Source organism: Stenella coeruleoalba (assembly GCF_951394435.1).
Source record: "Stenella coeruleoalba genome assembly, chromosome: 10".
Classification (NCBI taxonomy): domain Eukaryota; kingdom Metazoa; phylum Chordata; class Mammalia; order Artiodactyla; family Delphinidae; genus Stenella; species Stenella coeruleoalba.
Window position 1 is genome coordinate 76,426,535 of NC_137156.1, and position 18,639 is coordinate 76,445,173.

Consider the following 18,639-nt stretch of genomic DNA (forward strand, 5'->3'; position numbering starts at 1 on the left):
GGCGAGATTTTTTGAAACTATGCAAATATCCTGTTCCCAAAAAAGCTTCTGCTCGATGATTTTAGCATTTACTGATAATTCTAGTCTGAATTAATTATTACTAGAGAAGTTGTAAAATAGTGATTTTCTAATTCCATCATTTCTTCCACATTTATTAGTGGGTATTCTATATAAGAAGAGCTTGGCTTCCTCCCTTCTTTCTTTATTTATTTGTGGCTTAAGTATACCTTATTAGCTTGACCTTTAAGTATCCTGTTTGAAGCTGGCTTCTGTGTCATTCAGACATGTCCTCATCCGTTTTTTCTCTAGCAGTTTCTTATTTGCTGGCACAACAAAATGTTCCAGGTTTTCCTGTACTTTCCCACTTGGGACCTGGAATGAGAATTTCTCCAAGTTCCTTTTCATGGGAAATGGTATTTAGAAACAAAGAACCAGGAACTAGGTGTGCTCATTGGTGCTGGGCTTGTCACTGCTTGGAGACCTTTTCATAAGACAGAACTATGAATTATAAATATATATTTATATCTATATGTATGTTTAATCATACATATATGTATGTTTAATCTATATGTGTGTTTAATCTATATGTATGTTTAATCATGTGTTCATATTGACACTTCTAATCTCAATCCAATAGTACACTGTTCTACCTTCCCTTCCCTCACTCCATATTTATTTGTATTACTATTCTTCCACAGTGATATACAGGCTACCCCCCCCCCAATATATATATACTCAGTTGTACAGTCCTACAACACATAAAAATAATTTCAGAATGTTCCATCACTACCACTATCAACAGCAATTGTAAATGTAGAAAGTTCAAGATTTCTTTCTAGTTATCTTTAAACTGAGCCAAAAGTACAGTCAAGATACTGTGTTCAAAATAACTTGAATTATTATTTCTTTCCCTTATGTGTGATCATATCATTCACTTGATATATAGCTAGATTCATTTACCTCTGTTTTTATTCCATTTTTACTCCCAGTCTTGTAGTTTAATTTTATCTTTTGGGTATACAAAACATTAACATGGTTTCAAAGTCAAAACTATAAAGAAAGGTATCTTCAGGGTGGTATCACTCCCTTCCCTAACTCTTCTAATCCCATTCCCACACTACAGATTACCAATTTCATTTTTTCCACTTTATCCTTTCTTTGTTTCCTTTTGCAAAAATAATCAGATAGATAGATAGACAGACATTCTTATTTCTCCTTCTTTCATACATAAAATGTAGCATGCTATCTATATCCTTCCATACTTTGCTTTTTGCATTAACAACGTCTCTGAGAAGCGCTCCATGTTAATTCATAAGGATCCTTCTGATTCTATTTTACAGCACACCACTGTGTGAGTTATGCCATGACTCATTCAAATAATCTCCTATACACAGGCATTTAGGATGTTTTCAATATTTCATAAGTACAGATGATACTGCATAGCTCTTCTTATGAGTGAGGTTAAACATAACTTTCATATGCTGAAAGACCATTTTTATATCAATTTTTGTGTACTGTCTAGGTCTTTTGCCATTTTTCTACTGGTTTTATGGGTTTTTTTCTCCTCAATTTGTACTTTGTAATAACTCCTCAAATCACATATGAAGAATGTTAACTCTTTATCATAACATATCTTGCAAATGTTTTCCCTCAGCTTATCACTTGTGGTTTGACTTTATGCTTTTTGCCATGCAAAAGGATTTTTTTTTAAATTTTTAATTACACAGAGTCAAGTTTAATGGTATCTGAATTCTGAATTACAGAAAGGCTCTCCTTGTGCTCGCTATATAAAGGAATTCCCTTTATTGAATACATTTAAGTGTCCCTCAGTATGGTATAAAAGGGTGAAACTGAGCAGGGCCTTGTGGGGGCACCTGGGCATGGAAGCCTTTCAGTCCGTTTCTTGACTCCAGCTTCCATGACCTTCCCTGAGTTCCAAAGGGCAGATCTGAACAGTTGCTAATCTGGGAAGGGAAGGGATACAAAGACTGGGAAGGGAGGGGCAGCCAGGAAACAATAGTGCAGCCTTGGGGCAGGGTCCTGGTTCCACCTCAAGGGATACACATAACAATGTCTTTAAGCTCTTTAAGATGTCAGGATTCTTCATACCATAGAAAGACCACCTGAGGCTACATTAAAGGAACCAGAGAAGTTTATCAAGAAGATTAGCTGAGACCAGATTAGAGGAGTGAAGGCCTTGCACACACCCTAATCTCATCAGCAACCCCACCCTTGAACCATTGCTATAAAACTCCTCATCAAATCCTCCCTGGTTGGGACACATAGTTTTTCGGGGCAGGAGCCCAGTGTGTCCCCCTTTACCTGGCAAAGCAATAAAACTATTCTTTTCTACTTCACCCAAAACTCTGTCTCCGAGACTTGATTCCGCACCGATGCACAGAGGCTGAGATTTTGGCATCAAGGGCCTGCTATAGGAATAAAATACTATTTGCCTGTTGACCTCAGGGAAAATTCAGAGATGCATAAACTTTGTTTCTGCAGACCTTTCATCTCCTAATGCAGTAGTTTTCATTTTCCCTAACCCCAGGTTTCCTCAGCAGGCTAGCTTCACTAGAGAGCTGTGAACTAAACGTGAATTACTAAAGAAGATACTAACTCATCATAACCACAGGAATCTTTCTCTAGAGCAAATAATAATTTGTAGTGCAAATCTGTTTTATAATCACCTACTTTTATAAAGCAAGGATCACCTGTGTTATATTTTATTATCTCGCATTGATGGTGCATTTTCTCTTATTTTTATCATCAAGTAATCCATGTTTATTATAGAAAAAAACTATAGTTAAATTCAAAGAAAAATTTTGGAACAGTTAACATTTTAGGACATATTACTGTATCAATATATACCTCTTTAAAAACTCTATTCAATAAGACTATATTTACTATACTTCCTATTTTGTAGTTTATTTTTATTTTCACTTCATATAAAAATCTTTCCATGTTATTGAGTCATCAACAATAGCATTTTTCGGGACTTCCCTTGTGGTCCAGTGGTTAAGAATAGCCTTCCAGTGCAGGGGACATGGTTTCAATCCCTGGTCGGGGAACTAACATCCCACATGCCACAGGGCAACTAAGCCCACACACTGCAACAAAGAGCCTGTGCTGCAACGAAAGAGCCAGCGTGCCGCAACTAAGACCCAATGAAGCCAAAAGTAAATAAATTTTTAAAAATAAAAATTAAATTAAAAAATTTTTAAATAGCATTTTTAAAGTCTACGTGGTATTCCACTGTATAAAGTGTAGGGGAGAGAAGGGAAGCAAAATTCACCACCCCAAAATGTTTCTCTGGCATGAGGATTATTTCAAGCTGTAAACAATCAAGGCCCAAAAGATTTAGGAAGAAACTAGGACCTTCCCCCTAACTGCTAAAAGAATGTAGATAGAGGACCTATTCCCAGAATAGAGCTATCTCCAGAGATATCCGCAAAGAACGTAGGCTAGGTATGGTGGGGGTAGGGTCTAGAGATCAGTCCACTCTGTGTCCCACTGTCACTGCCTGGCCCAGCAAACATTTACTTACCAACCTTTTGCTTTTCCAAATCCATGTCAATGGCCTTCCTTCCCTTTGAAGTCCCAAACCACTACCCTCAACATCCTCTTTTGTCTTCAGCTGAAGATGCTGCTCAAGGTGAGGGTTTCAGTCATCCTAATGAATTACTCAATTTTCCTGGGTCTCTCTCATGTAAACATGTTATTAAACTTTTCTTTGACTTTCTCCTCTTAATCTTTCTCACTTCGATTTAATTCTTAGAACAGCTGGAAGGACCTAGAAGGGTAGAGGAAAATTTCTTCCTCCCCAACAAAAGACAGAAAATATTTAACCATGTATTTTGCACTTAGGATGTTTGGTTTTTCTTCTTAATATCATGAACAGCTCTACAACAAAATTACTTAAAGACACATGCCTTTGTGAATTTGTCAAGATATTTCTTTAAGATAAATATATAGACACAGAATTGTTGGATCAAACAGTATACAAGATTTTTTTATATACACAGCTGACTTGCCACCAGCAGTATTTGAAAATAACTGTTTCCTTCACTCACACCTCACCCACTTAGTGTAAGCATTCTCCCTAATGCTTTTTTATCTCAATTTCTTAACACAAGACTGAACAGCAATGAAAAGCTCCACGAAAGTACAAGACGAGCAAATTCAGAACAAAATATTACTGATGCGTTGTCTAAAACATTGTAAAACTCCTCCGAGTCTCTGAACAATCTATTGATCTCTGAACAATCTATTGAAACATCTGAGAAACCACTTCATTCAAAGATGAAGATTTTTTTTTTTACTCTGCCTATACAGCTTGGTCTTTAAGACTTTAAAATCTGGTGCAACTTTCTAACAGCCCTTTCCATTTAGTAGGAGCTCAAGCTTGGTTCTGATTATAAATAAATAGGAAGGTTTCTAGCCAAGAAGCATAGACCCAAGGAAGTTGTGAGAAGAAACTTACATGAAAGCTTCTCCCATTAGAGCTGAACTAATTAAAACTCCATGATAATTCTCCCTCATCAGTTACTGGCTAAACACATTTGCCTTAGAAATTTTTACTTCAGGTTCTAGTCTAATGGCCCACACTTCCAAATTACACTTTTAATTAAAAAGCAACAACATGGAATTTTTCTTTTCACAGCCATCTGTGCTTTCCCAAGAACATGTGACTGCTACTGATAAATCTACTACTTTGCACACCCCAATCTTTATGTTTAGGGTTCGAAAAACTTAGGAAAATAACGCTGTTCCATAAAAACAGTATGTGATCAGAAACATCTGCTTTAAAATTCAATGTTTGGTATGTGATGCTTCTTAACAAGTGTTTATTAAACTGCATAATTTCAAAGCCTGAAGTGGTATACTGCAATGTTTTCCTGGGAGTTGATCACATTTACATATCCTTTTACACTTCCTGTGAAATTAATATTGCCTTTTGTATCTTGAACTTAGCTAATATAACTTGCCATTTCTACTTTTCATTGCTATGAGTAATATAGAGTGGACCCCCAAAGGGACCCCTGCAATGCCTACATAAGCTTTATTCCCTCGCTGTTACATTTCTTCATATGAATACATTAAATCAAGATTAATAAACCTTTGCAGAATTCACTGGTCTTGCAAAAAGGCAAGATTCATAATGGTAAAGGCTGCCCAGTGAATAAAGGAAAACTCTTAAAACTGGAGCCAAAGGCCAGGGTTCACAGAGCCCTTGTCACATCCAACAGCTTGCCAGAGATCCTTCAAAAGAAGGGAACATTTCCACAACTGCTCAACGTCTAAGCAAGAGTGGCTTCATCACCAAGAACCAAAACCCAGCTGGTAATAACTAGACCTCTTTCTCTCAAGGATACATCTCTGTCAAACATTAAAACCTGACCATAATTTCAGGATTCTTAAAATTCCACCTGAGGCACATGGGGGTGGAAATGGGATGATAATCAAAGAAAGTGGATGGTAGAGGCTGAGAAAAGAGGAACATCAGGAGTAGCTAAGAAGCTCCACAAAGCAAATCAAAGGCAGAAAATGGAAATCTTTGGAAATACCACATACCACACTAGACAAAGGTCACTGGAGGCCTCAAAGGATCATCCCCCACTCATCTGCCCTGTAGTGGAGGAAAAATAATTTTCTCTCTACCCTTCTGAGTTCTTGGCTGAGACCCCTATAAAATGAGATTTAAAGGAGAAAAACATTTAATTACATACATAGGTACAGGAGTCCACAAAGATGAGACTCAAAAGGCAGCCAGAGGATTGAAGCCAATGCACCATCCTGAGCTAAGAAAAGGGATAGGGGTCTGATGCTTCAAAAACAGGAAGGCAATTCACAGGAAGGTGAGAGGAGGAGATGTTTTGAAAACAAAGGTCATCTTGCCAGGCAGGTAAGTCTCTCTGGTGAAAAAGTTCTCTGGCAATAGGTATCTTCCATTCTAATGTAAATTTCCTTTAAAAAGGTAGATTTCCCTTATAAAATGTAGATTTCTCTTACAATGTAGTTTTTCCCTACAAAAATGTAGATCTACAAATGATAGAATTCCCTAACTTCTACTGTTTTCAGAGCTTCTCCTGTGTTGCAGTTTCTTAAATATAATCAGCTTAAAATAATCCTTATGTCAAAGAGGCATATTTTGGGGTTACCCATTCTGCTCCCCTTTACCACCTCCCCCCCCCCCCCCCCACACAGCAGCTGCTTTGTCTAGTTGACAATTTAGTCAAGGCCAGGAAACCTAAATGGCCATCTGAAGGAAAAGTTGGGGGCAACTTCAAGATACCTGACCTGGGATAAATACCCCATACCCTGTCAGAAAGCACTTTCTACCATGCCTCGTACAGCTCTCATTTATTCTTCTACTTGAAGTTCATCTCCAATTTGGTCAAGAAGCAGAGTAATGGGATTCAGGGCCAGGATTAGAGTGAGGCAAGTGAGACAATCACCTCAAGTACAAAACTTAAGGAGCGCTAAAAAAACAAAAAAACAAAACAAAACCCAAAACCCCTCAGTAATCAAGATTATACTTCAGATGAGATTGGGCACATTCAGGGTGGCATGGCCATAGACCAAGATGAAACTTCAATGAAATATTTTTAAAAATCAAAATTGATGTGAAAAAATTAATGGTGATCAAAATATCAAAATTTTAAATAAAGATTAATGCCATGCTGAATCACATTTAAGCCTGCATATGCACTCCTATTTATAGGTTTTCATGTATTTTGTTAATTTTTTTGGAGGACACTGAAGCCAGAATTTATTACAATGTCAATTTTGTAGCTTTAATGGGTACAAAGTATATAACATTTTCAACATTTATTTCTTTATCTTGTTTTCAATGGGGAGAATTGTCATCTTTGACATTTTCTCATTAGTAGTAATGATCTTAAATGATTTTAAATTAATTTACTTAGTTTCATTCATTTAATTAACTTCATTTTTCTTTTGCCTTGGGCTCCAATATGGCTCAGCACAGCACTGGTCTTTATTTAAAATTTTTATATTTTGTTCATCATAGATTTTTTTGGCATTTATTTGATTTTGAAAATAATATTGACCTAAAATATCTTTTTTCTTGATCACTGAGTATTTTGACATTCTTAAATTGTGCAATGGTTGTTCCATCCAAGTCAAAGTTATAGCTATAGCCATTTCAGATATGCAACATAAATAAAAAAATGACTCTAAATGTGGACAGGAGCACAAGACATGTTAAGTGAGAGAAGCATCCTGCAGAATAATATGTAACTATGGGCTCATTTGTGCTTAATTTCTTTTTTAAATAACTCTAAGTCATAATATAACAAATATACATGGATGGTAATGTTACACAGCTCAGGGTCGGCTGCTCGCAGCTTGAAAGCCAATACTCGAGAGACAAATGTTGATTGGAAAAGAAAGATTGCTATATTCAGGAGGCCAGCAACCTGGAGAGAAGGTGGGCTCATGTCTGAAAACCAACTCCAAAGATTCTGCTCAACCGTTAAAGTTTTTAAAGGGAGAAAGGGGAAGTTAATCACAGTTAATCATTTGAGGAGGTGGTCAGAGTCTTCATTATTTTTCACTGTGTGCAGACTTTCTTCTGATTGGTTGGTGGTGAGGTAACAGTGTGGTGCTCCAGGAATCTTGTGATCAGCCTGAAGTTACCACCTTCCACCTGGGCAGTGGCCTTAGTTCCAAGAGAAGAACTCAAAGATATACTGTTATGGTTCCTTGAGGAGGAACCAGGACCCTGCCCCATGGCTGCACTATAGTTTCTTGACTGCTCCTCCTTTGTTTCTGTGTTCTGCCTTTTCTGATTAGCAACTGTCTGAATCTGCCCTTTGGAACTCAGGGAGGGTCAAGGAGGCTAAATGAAGACTATTTCCTATAAACAAGAAAGAGGGGACACGGAAAAGATTTGTACCTCAGAGGGCCCCACAGGGTCCTGCTCCATTTCAGTAAAGGGTAAAGAATTTAGCCATTGAGGCAAGAGGTTCTCAATCATTTTACTGCAAAATAATACATTAGGTGCTCAAGTAACATGTTACTATCAATAATAACAACTAAAGCATTATTCTTTGCTAATCTTGATATCTTTGAAATATCCCTACAACAATGTGATTCCCACTCACTTGTAGCTAGGTACATTTTTTTAATTTCAGAGAAAATGTACTGGGAATTATAAGCAACCACTGTAGATTCAAGGGAGTTCATGGGCATCTCAACAATATGTGTCACTGAGCACCATTTTGCTTTGTTTTGTTTTGTTTTGAGGTTTTTTCAGTACGTGGTCAGTATTCCCTCTTTTCAATAATAGCAAACATCATTTTGTTTGCTTTTTTAACCAGGCGTATGCAGGTATAATTTAAAAATAGTAAAATTTTCCCCTTTTAGTGTACATTTCTATGAATTTCGATGAACACATACAGTCATATAACTGTCAGCTATAAATTGGCACTTGCCATCCACCTCTACAAGGATTAAATCATATGCTGCTGCAGCTGCTGACTTTCAACACCCTCTGAAAGGAGTTCAGGGTGGACAGCAGAAATGAGGCATTCTGTGCTCTGGGAAAAGCTGGCAGAACAGGTCTTCAGATAGTTAGATATTTTATGGGCCGATTTTATGAGTCCAATTCTTGTCTCTCCTCATATCTAGAAAAGCACTAAATTGCTTCATGGTGACATCTGCTCGTGACTAGCAGTAACCTTCATGAGACTAGCAGAAACCTTCTGCAAAAAACATGTGCTTGATTGCATGTACTCCCCTTTCACCAAAATCACATATATTCTGACCTTCCCCCCTACCTCTTTGGAGCAGTTTCTCAGAGCTATCTGAAATGCTGTCTCCCAGGCTATAGTCCTCACTTTGCCCCAGATAAAACTTAACTCACGACTCTCACGTTGTGCATTTCTTTTTTAAGTCAGCATAACCAACATTAAAATGAAGATATAGAACAAGTTTTAAAAGCCTATTTTTAGATGAGACTTAGAGAACAAAAACCACTTTTTAAGTTAAAAAAGTAATTGGGAGAAGCAAAATAAAAACCCAGATTTGGGCCACCAAAGCCATTGAACACATCTAAGTGAGATAAAAGGCATGAAGCAAACACTCTGTAGAGCACAATTCAGTTATTAAAAAAAAATCATCATATAATTAATTTAGCAATTCTATTGCTTTACACATAAGTGTGCATAATGTATCTAACTCATTAAGACACAAAGTCTAGTCATATAATATTATCACAAGGTAACAAAGTTGCACTATTTTCTAGACATCTGGATTACTAAACCAATTTTACACATTTAATTCAGCTATTTGGTGTCATAAACACATAGCAAAAATTCACAGGGAAAAAAATGATTGTACATCTGGCACGAAGATGGCTCCAAGAATTCGACTTACGATGAGTAAATCACGTTTGTCTATCCTACTTCCTCCAGAGTATAAACACTCCAAATATAACTGTTTCCAAAGTAACCACGATCAAGAAAGGAGATTGCACAAAGGAGACAAGAATGAATAAGTTATATCCAGCCCTCTTTAAAGGCTGAGACTTCCCCTCAGGATAAGGAACCTGTAGTTTCTTATCCTTGGCAAGTTGGCCTATAAACCAAAATTGAGTGTCTCTTGTTTGCTCTTCCATCGCTAGTTTTGTAGCTTTGGTGCGCATCAGATTCTCCAGAGAGAGAGCCTAATTTTTAAGCCACGCATCATTCCTGTCTAGAACTTCTTTTACTCATTCATTCGTTTAGTTACTCTATGACGACTTCTATTTGCTGAGCCCTGGACTACGGATCCAAAATCCCAAACACCCCTGCCTAGGAGACTAGGAAAGATAAGGAGTCTGCTCCATTGTCCCCTTTTCCTCCCCAGCCATCAGCTTGTGTTAGCATTAATCCTGTGAGTTGTGGCAGCCCTTGAGATTCAACATGATTAGTATTAAAATCAAGGGCAACTACTAACATCAATAATAAAACAAGTATTAGAAGAAAACATTAATTTCTTTACAACTTCGATGTGGGGAAAGCCTTTCTAACTATGATTCAAATCCAAATGTTAAAAAAAAATTAGGAAAAGATTGAAAATTTTGACTATATGAAAATTTTAAAACTCTTTTGCACAGGAAAAAAAAACCCATAAGCAAAGTCAAAAAACAAATGCATGCTAGAAAAAAGCATATACAATATATATAATAGATTAAGCACCAATCACTTGTTAAAAGTTAAAGGAAAAAAGGTATTCAAAACCCCAGTTCTTTGTATGAGCAAAATAAAGGAACAAGAAGGTCACAGAAAAGGATATAGAAATGGCCTTTAAACACATGAAAATATGCTTACCTTTACTTATAATAAGAGAAAAGCAAATTAAAGCTACAGTTAGAATTACAACAATTGTACTACACTGATATAAGAGGTTAACAATAGGAAACACTGGGTGTGGAGTACATGAGAACTCATACAATTTGTATTATCTTTACAACTTTTCTATAAATATAAACCTATTCTAAAATAAGGCATTTATTTAAAAACAACTGCACCAGGATACTGTTTCTCACTTACCAGATTAGCAAAAGTTCAAAAGCTTGACAATATACTCTGTTGTCAAGGGTGTGGAGAAACAGTCCCTCTTTTGCATTGCTAGTGAGAACGCAAAAGGGTATAACCTGTATGAAGGGATATGTGGTATTGGCTAATAAAACTATGTATCTGTTTACTCATATATCCATCTACCTATTTATCTGTATGTTTACTTAACAGCAATGTCAGTTACAGCAATTCGCTCTAAACATATACCTTCAACGATAAAGGAGAAACAACAGACACAAAGTTATTCACTGTGGTCTTATTTCTAATGACAAAATACTTAACAATCTAAGCCATCCACAGGAACCACCCCGGTATATCACAAGAAGGAATACTAGTCAGCTGTAATAAAGAATAAGGAGGATTTTTATAAAATGATATGGAAAATTTGCCAGGTTAAAAAAAAGCAAAGTGAAAAAGAATATGTATAGTCACTACCTTCTGCATAAGAAAGGACAGAAAGTAAGCATTTGTATATATGTATGTATTTGCTAGTTTTGTAATAAACACCTGAAGGATAAACTGGAAACTAATGAAAACATTTACTATGGAGGGTAGGTAAGACCTGGGTTGAAAGGGTAGGCATGAAATAGGACTTCCTTGGACAACTTTTTATCTAAGTTTGGCTTTTGAACCATGTAAAGTTTTACATATTCAAATAGAAAAAGATGGAAAAAATAAAACCTAAACTTGCATGCAAACAGGAAAAGAAGTAGAAGGTATGCTATATTGATAAAAATAAACACAGAAGACAAAAAATGAATTCCAATAAGTTTTGAGTCTGGTACTCTGAATGTATATTCACAGTGGAGCATTAGTACAAAAAGAAGTACAAATTAATCTTGAACTTTACTTAGTAGATTGGTTGTTGGAAGTAGTATTGATGTAGTATTTCTGACACTATTTTCTGAATGTTATAGGACAGAGCAAATGAATCAATACATTGAACTCTCACAGTGGAATAAAGGAGATACGAATAAGGAATGAGGGTAGCCGAAGAAGAATTTTGTGATGTTGGATTGGAAATGTAGGTTATTACATATATAGTATATACATGTATATACACATAAATACATACATATATCTTAGAAGTAATGACACCAAAGTATCAATGATCCCACCTAGTAGCCAAATCTTTGTTCCTAAATTCCATTCCCCACTAAAGGGAGGCAGTACTCTTTGAAGAAATGACTTATTCTTGATCAGGACTAGGGAAAATACAATGTAAGCTTAAAAGATCTTATTTTCTTCAAGGGCATACTCAAAACTGACAGAGACATGTCAAAAGGACACAGGAACTAGATTAGAGGGGATCCTACTGGCTAACCTGGGGACAATCTGAGCATCACTAAAGAATAAGGATCTGTTTATATAGTTATATTTAATTTGTGGAACTTCCTTGAGCTATACACATATGATTTGTGCATCTTCTGTAAGCTGACTTTACTTAATACAAAGTTTGAAATAAAAATCTGTGATAAAAGCAGCAAAGAAAACACATATTTTATTTTAGCTGAAAGAAGTACCATACCGTATGAGTAAATTGTTCCAGCTAGGATGATAATAATCCAATCCTACTACGGGTATGGGGAGGAGGAGCTCTTTTGTTACCAAAGCATATCAGCTAATAAATATATAAGGCTAATACAATTAGAAGAACACCAACAGGCAAGATTCATCCATGAATAATAAAACCAATGGATGAAAAGTTCTTGGGAAACAGAATATTCACCCACTCTCAAAATATCACCTCACAGATTACTTACTAATTACAAAGCAAAAAACAAATCTCAATAAAACACATACCTTCCAAAATTTGAGGTATTTGGAGAATATCACCTTAATCAAGTGATCATATGGCATCACCAAGAATGATACAAAAAATTAGGTGCCTCTGATATGATGCAATGTGAAGTATACAATATCACCTAGGTAGTATTTTAGCCAAAAATGTTTAAACTAAATCTAATTATGAGGAAACAACTGGACAAATCCACACTGCGTGGCATTCCAAGACACTGGCTTGGAAACTTCAAAAATATTAACTCACGAAAGATAAATAAAAGCAGGAGACTATTCTAGATTAAAGAGTCCAAAGCAGTGCAACAACTAAAGAAATGTGTAATCTGAGTGGATTTATAGAAAAGAAAATAGAAATAAGGAAAAAGGGACACTACAAGGTACAAGGGACATTAATGGGGACATTTGACTATATTTGATAACATAGTGTTTAAATTTCTTGGGTGTGATAATAGTATTATGGTTACACATTGATCTTAGGAGACACAAGGTTAAATGTCAGGTGGAAATACAATGTCTACAGCTGAATTGCAATTAGTTTTCAAAAGTATATAAATGAGAAAAAGAAAGCAAATGAACAACAGTGCCAAAATATTAATGAATAACTGAATTCCTGTGAAAGGTATTTGGGTATCTGTTGTTCTCTCAATTTTTCTTAAGTTTTAATATTTTCACAGTAAAAAATTGGGAGGAAAATAATTGGGATAGACTGTAAAAAAAAAAACAAGGACAATTAGCATTTTCTAAATGCTTGCTATGTGTCAGGCCCTATTCATAAGGGGATTTCAATAATAACTCATTTAATCCTCATAATTCTATGTGATTGATAGTAATACTTCTACAGATGAGGAAATTGAATACTATAGAGAGAAAATAACTTGCCCAAGCTAGTAATCAGAGTAGTTAGGATTTGAACCTAAGAAATTTAGATTCAGAGTTCATTATCATAGACACAATATTTTTCTGCCCTTCAAATAAATAATAAATCAGATTATTGAAACATACTTATTGTATAATATGAAATAATATGATTAGTAGAACAAATATATTAATCACATCAGCCTATTGATTATACCTATCTGATATTTCCTACATGCCCAACACAGAATTCTGGAGGATTCAATTGGTTCTGATTAGTTCTCTTTCCTATGCTGGAAAATAAGACCAGCAATAACTGGAGGCCAACGAACATCCTGGGGTGGGTGGAGGGTTGATTTTTATTACCATAGTATCTTCAGTTATGGGCATTATTTTTAAAACAGAGAATATAGAGAAAGTTAAAGAATCAACATTTATAACTAGTAGGTTTAAAAAATCAAAGAAAAAGGAACAAAAGTACAGGTGCTTTGAGGTTTGGATTATGATAAAAATGCCATTATAAAGCAATCCATTTCCCCAGATTGTAGCAGCTAAAGACCCTAACACAGTAAAAATTACATCATTAGTCAGTTAATCAGCTTTCTCTCACAATGACTCAATGGGGTGCCTTCTTTAACTCAATACAGTAACCAGCTCACCAACAGTATCTAAAAAAGAGAAAAGTTACAAGAATAAAAAAATTGACACAAAAAGCTATGGAGAAGAGAGACTGAAACAGACAAAAGCGGTTGTACTATAAAAGAAAGTGAGAAATGGAAAGGGAAATGTCAGGAATCAAAGGTTAAAAGAGAAAAGATCAGGATTAAAAAAAAAAAAAGATATTCAAGTCTCTTATAAAAGAAAAGGGACAAGTCGAGAGATAAAAATCATGACCAGAGTTGAAGCCTGAAAACACAAGGCAACAGACAAAAAGAAGCGGTATTAGCAGTGCCATTCACTCACTCATTTACTCATTCATTTAACATCTAGAATATAGAAGGTACTTTGTGGACCTTTGAGAGACACAAAAATGATAAGCAGGGACCCGGTCCTCAAAGAGCCTAGCTGCTCAAGATATTCTCATTTCTGCATGTTCCTATTTTTTAAATGTGATTTTAATTATTGATGCCATACCTTAGTTAACTGTGGTTGTTAATTTTATATCTCAACTTGATTGGAACACAGGGTGCCCAGATTAAACATTATTTCTAGGTGTGTTTTTGAGGGTGTTTCTAGATAAGAGGGCATCATCCAATCCAGTGAGGGCTTGAATAGAACAAAAAGACAGAGAAAAGGGAAATGCATCCTCTCTGCCTGACTGATTAAGCTGGGACAGTCTTCTGCCATCAACTGTGACTTGCACCATCCGCCTTCTGGTTCTTAAAACTACACCACCAGCATTCCTGGATCTCCAGCTTATAGATAACAGATTGTGCAACTTCTCAGCCTCCATAATCATATAAACCAATTCCTATATATAATAAATATATTTATTTATTCCTTTATAAATAAACACACACACACACAGGTAAACAGCTTTTGGCAGGAAAGAGCACTTTGCAGGAGGCCCCTTTTGTCTTGTCACTTTAGCAAAGCTGTATTGCAGGGTTCCCCAACCCCATGGGCCGTGGTCCACGGCCTGTTAGGAAGCTGGCCGCACAGCAGGAGGTGAGCAGTGGGCGAGCAAACGAAGCTTCATCTGCCGCTCCCCATTACTGCCTGAACCATTCTACTCCCCCACCCCGGTCTGTGGAAAAACTGTCTTCCACAAAACCAGTCCCTGGTGCCAAAAAGGTTGGGGACCACTGCTATATTGTAACTAACCTTAAGCCAGGCACTATTCATCTCTGGCCCAGGCACACTTTCAAATCTTTTGATCACACAATACCTTGCCTAACCTGTTGGTTCTTTCCTTACATCAAAGAAATAGAAATGAAGAATAAGTAATTAACAGATAACTAAATCTCTTCCCTAGCTTCCCCTTCGGTAATCTTGTGAACAAACTGTGTGAACAAAATAGCATCTAAAGAAAGATCATAAGAAGTCGACAAGCCTGCACGTAGTGGAAAATGGCAATGAGTCTGATCCCCTATCTCAATGATTAACTGAGATTTTTTCTCCTTTTCTCTTTAAAAATGTTCATGGCTGAGCAGAGTCTTCAGAGTTGGTTTTGGGACACAAGTCCACCTTCTCCCCAGATTGCCAGCTTTCTGATTAAAAACAACTTTTTCCATTTCTACCAACACTTGCCTCTTGAGTATTGATTTTCAAGCAGCGAGCAGCTGGACCTGAGTTTGGTAACACACACACACACACACACACACACACACACACATAAATACCTCCTATTGGTTCTGTTTTTCAGAAGAACCTTAATACACTAATATTCTCATACTCAGCACGTACTTCCAAATATTACAGCAGTTACATCATCCATAAAAGAGGGTACTTCTTAATGGCAACTGCTGTACTGAAGGAGTTTATTATGAAAGGAGATGTGTTCACATTTCTGATATACTGATAGTATCATCATTAATTAAAGCAGCATCATAAAGTGGTGCTATGATGTATAGATACTTTCAACTCTGGAAACATATCATCCATTTTCTTTTCATTATCTTATTCCAGAAAGGTGAACATCGGCAAAGGACAAGGAAATCTAAAGGAAGCAGAAAGACAGATAAGGAGTTTAGGAATCAAGTTTTCACTTTCTTTGTAATTTTCCACAGGACTTCTATGAAAAAAAGCAATACTGACCAATGGAGTATTTTTCATATTGTGTCTGAGAACGAATTCTGGGTAAAGGAAGATACAACAAGGGAGAGGCTCTCAACCAGATATCCTTTCCCAGTATCTCACATGCAGAAAACACCTAAGTGAGGTTTACTTGAAAGAAAATCAGAAATTGACCTCCCAGCCTGCCTGTGTATGGTTTCTGCTCTTACTAAGGTCAGCTTAATCCCTGAAGAGAGCTGAAAATTCAAGTTTAAATGGGTGTTTCATACATCCAATTTAGAGGACCCACCTCTACCCCCCAGGTCAACAAAAGAGGGTGAAGAGCATGGAAGTCAACACCCATTATTTAGACTGATCAACATCTGACTCCCTTACGGCACTGCGCCTCCCCAATTCATTGTTTTCTCCTGGGATCTCAACTGAGGTGTCTCATCTCCCTCACCAGAGGTAGGAATGTGACTCAAGCTAACCAATCTGAGTCATCTGGGGGGATTTATATGAATCAGCTGTAAGAGAATGGCTCTTCTGAGAACGTGGGTAGTATTAAAAAAAAAAAGAAGAAGAAAACAGGCCCAGAATGGAGTCACTTGCGCTAAGCCCCATGTCAACAAATCAAGAGTTAATACCTAATCTAATTGTAGTTTCAGCCTCTCCTAGAAGTGTAATCTTAACGACTCAGTCTGAAATTTCCTGGCCAGCACTGGTGAGATAATCCATCTGATGGAACTCTGCCATCCCCCAACAAGGTAACTTTGCCTGAAACAATCCTTTCTTTTATTTATGACTTTCTTATCCCACCTGCTTTCTGCCCTTTCCTTGTCTGAGGCTCTTTGGAGCCCTTTTCTATCTACTAGACGGGATGCTGTCTGATTCATGAATCGCTGAATAAAGCCAATGAGATCTTCAAATTCACTCAGTTGAATTTTGTTTTTTAATAGTAGTTAAATTCACACCACCACAAGGACTTAGACTGAAGGAAAATTAAGAGCATGTAGAGAAGAAATGGGCTATGAGATGGGGAGGAGCAGAGGCAAATTAACCATGAAGCTATTGCAACTTAAGTTTCCAGGTCCTTTTAGAGCAATATGGTCATTTATGATCTTTTTTTTTTTTTTTTTTTTTTTTTTTTGCGGTACGCGGGCCTCTCCCGTTGCGGAGCACAGGCTCCGGACGCGCAGGCCCAGCGGCCATGGCTCACGGGCCCAGCCACTCCGCGGCATGTGGGATCCTCCCAGACCGCGGCACAAACCCATGTCCCCTGCATCGGCAGGTGGACTCGCAACCACCGCGCCACCAGGGAAGCCCCATTTATGATCTTTTAATAAAGAAGCTTCTTCAAACTGTGTAAACTTCAGGCTACACAAAACCTAGATTCACCCCTGGAAGAAACAGTTTTGAATATACAATGAAGCACCTATAGCCATCCATGACAAAAGTCAGGTTCATCCCACTGGAAACTGAAATTATGTGAGCCTAAATTCCCATTTTCATTTCTCTCGGGATATCCTGAATTCAGTTTTACCCACTTACAACTGAAGGGTAGGAGAATATGTCACCCCAAAATATGACTCTTCAGCATAAGGATTATTTTGAGCCAATTATTGTAAGAAACAGCAGACACAGGAGAAGCTCTGAAAATAGAGTAGAACTTGCCCTTTTGTAAGAGATATTTACATTTATAAAGGAAATCTCCATTAGTAAGTGTCTCCCTCTCTGTACCAAGAAGAGAAGGATGACTAAATCACAAGAGAATCTTTTCAATGGAGAAGGCATTAAATCTACAGAACAAATCTTACCCTGGTTTACCCCGCTTTTCCTAGTAAACTCCATAACTACCTACCCCAACCCTCCTTATCTTTCTTATGTCTTTAGCTGAAGATGGTATTTAAGGTAGTAGATGCACCATCTCAGGGAGTTACTCAGTTTTTCTGGGTATCTCCCATGTATACAGGAAGTATACAGGTTAATAAATTTCTGTTGGTTTTTCTCCTGTTAATCTTTTATTACTGGGAGGTTTGGGGTGGTCTCAGCTAAGAATTCAGAAGGGCAGAGGGGAAATTATTTTTCCTCCTCTACATAACCAAAAGAATTTGGAGAATTTATGAAAACAATAAACTTAACTTCCTCTCAGGAAAATAGTATGAATCAATACTACTTTCAACTTTCAAAATATATATATTATAAGCTATTACTTTGCTTTTGTCCAAATTTCAGAATGTTGCTAACAGAAAGTTCCCACATCAGATTTAAGCAATTTTAATAAAACAAACCATAGGACAACCTTTACAGATTTTTCAAAGATATTTTTCCTTTAATTAATTAGCAATAAATGAAAAAAAGAAAGATTATGCTGACATTACAAAAAGTCTCATTTGATAATAACCTTTTGGGACTTCCCTGGTGGAGCTGTGATTAAGAGTCCTCCTGCCAATGCAGGGGACACGGGTTCATGCCCTGGTCCGGGAAGATCCCACATGCTGCAGAGCTACTAAGCCCGTGCACCACAACTACTGAGCCTGCGCTCTACAGCCCACGCGACACAACTACTGAAGCCCACGCGACACAACTACTGAAGCCCACGCACCTACAGTCCGTGCTCCACAACAAGAGAAGCCACTGCAATGAGAAGCCCATGCACCTCGACAAAGAGTAGCCCCTGCTCACC

At 37.0% G+C, this 18,639-nt stretch overlaps 1 protein-coding gene across 22 annotated transcripts in view; it reads right to left on the bottom strand.

The window, feature by feature from the left end:
* Positions 1–18,639, bottom strand: part of FHIT (fragile histidine triad diadenosine triphosphatase) — a 1,435,777-nt gene that overhangs the window by 1,089,773 nt on the left and 327,365 nt on the right. The window lies entirely within an intron of this gene.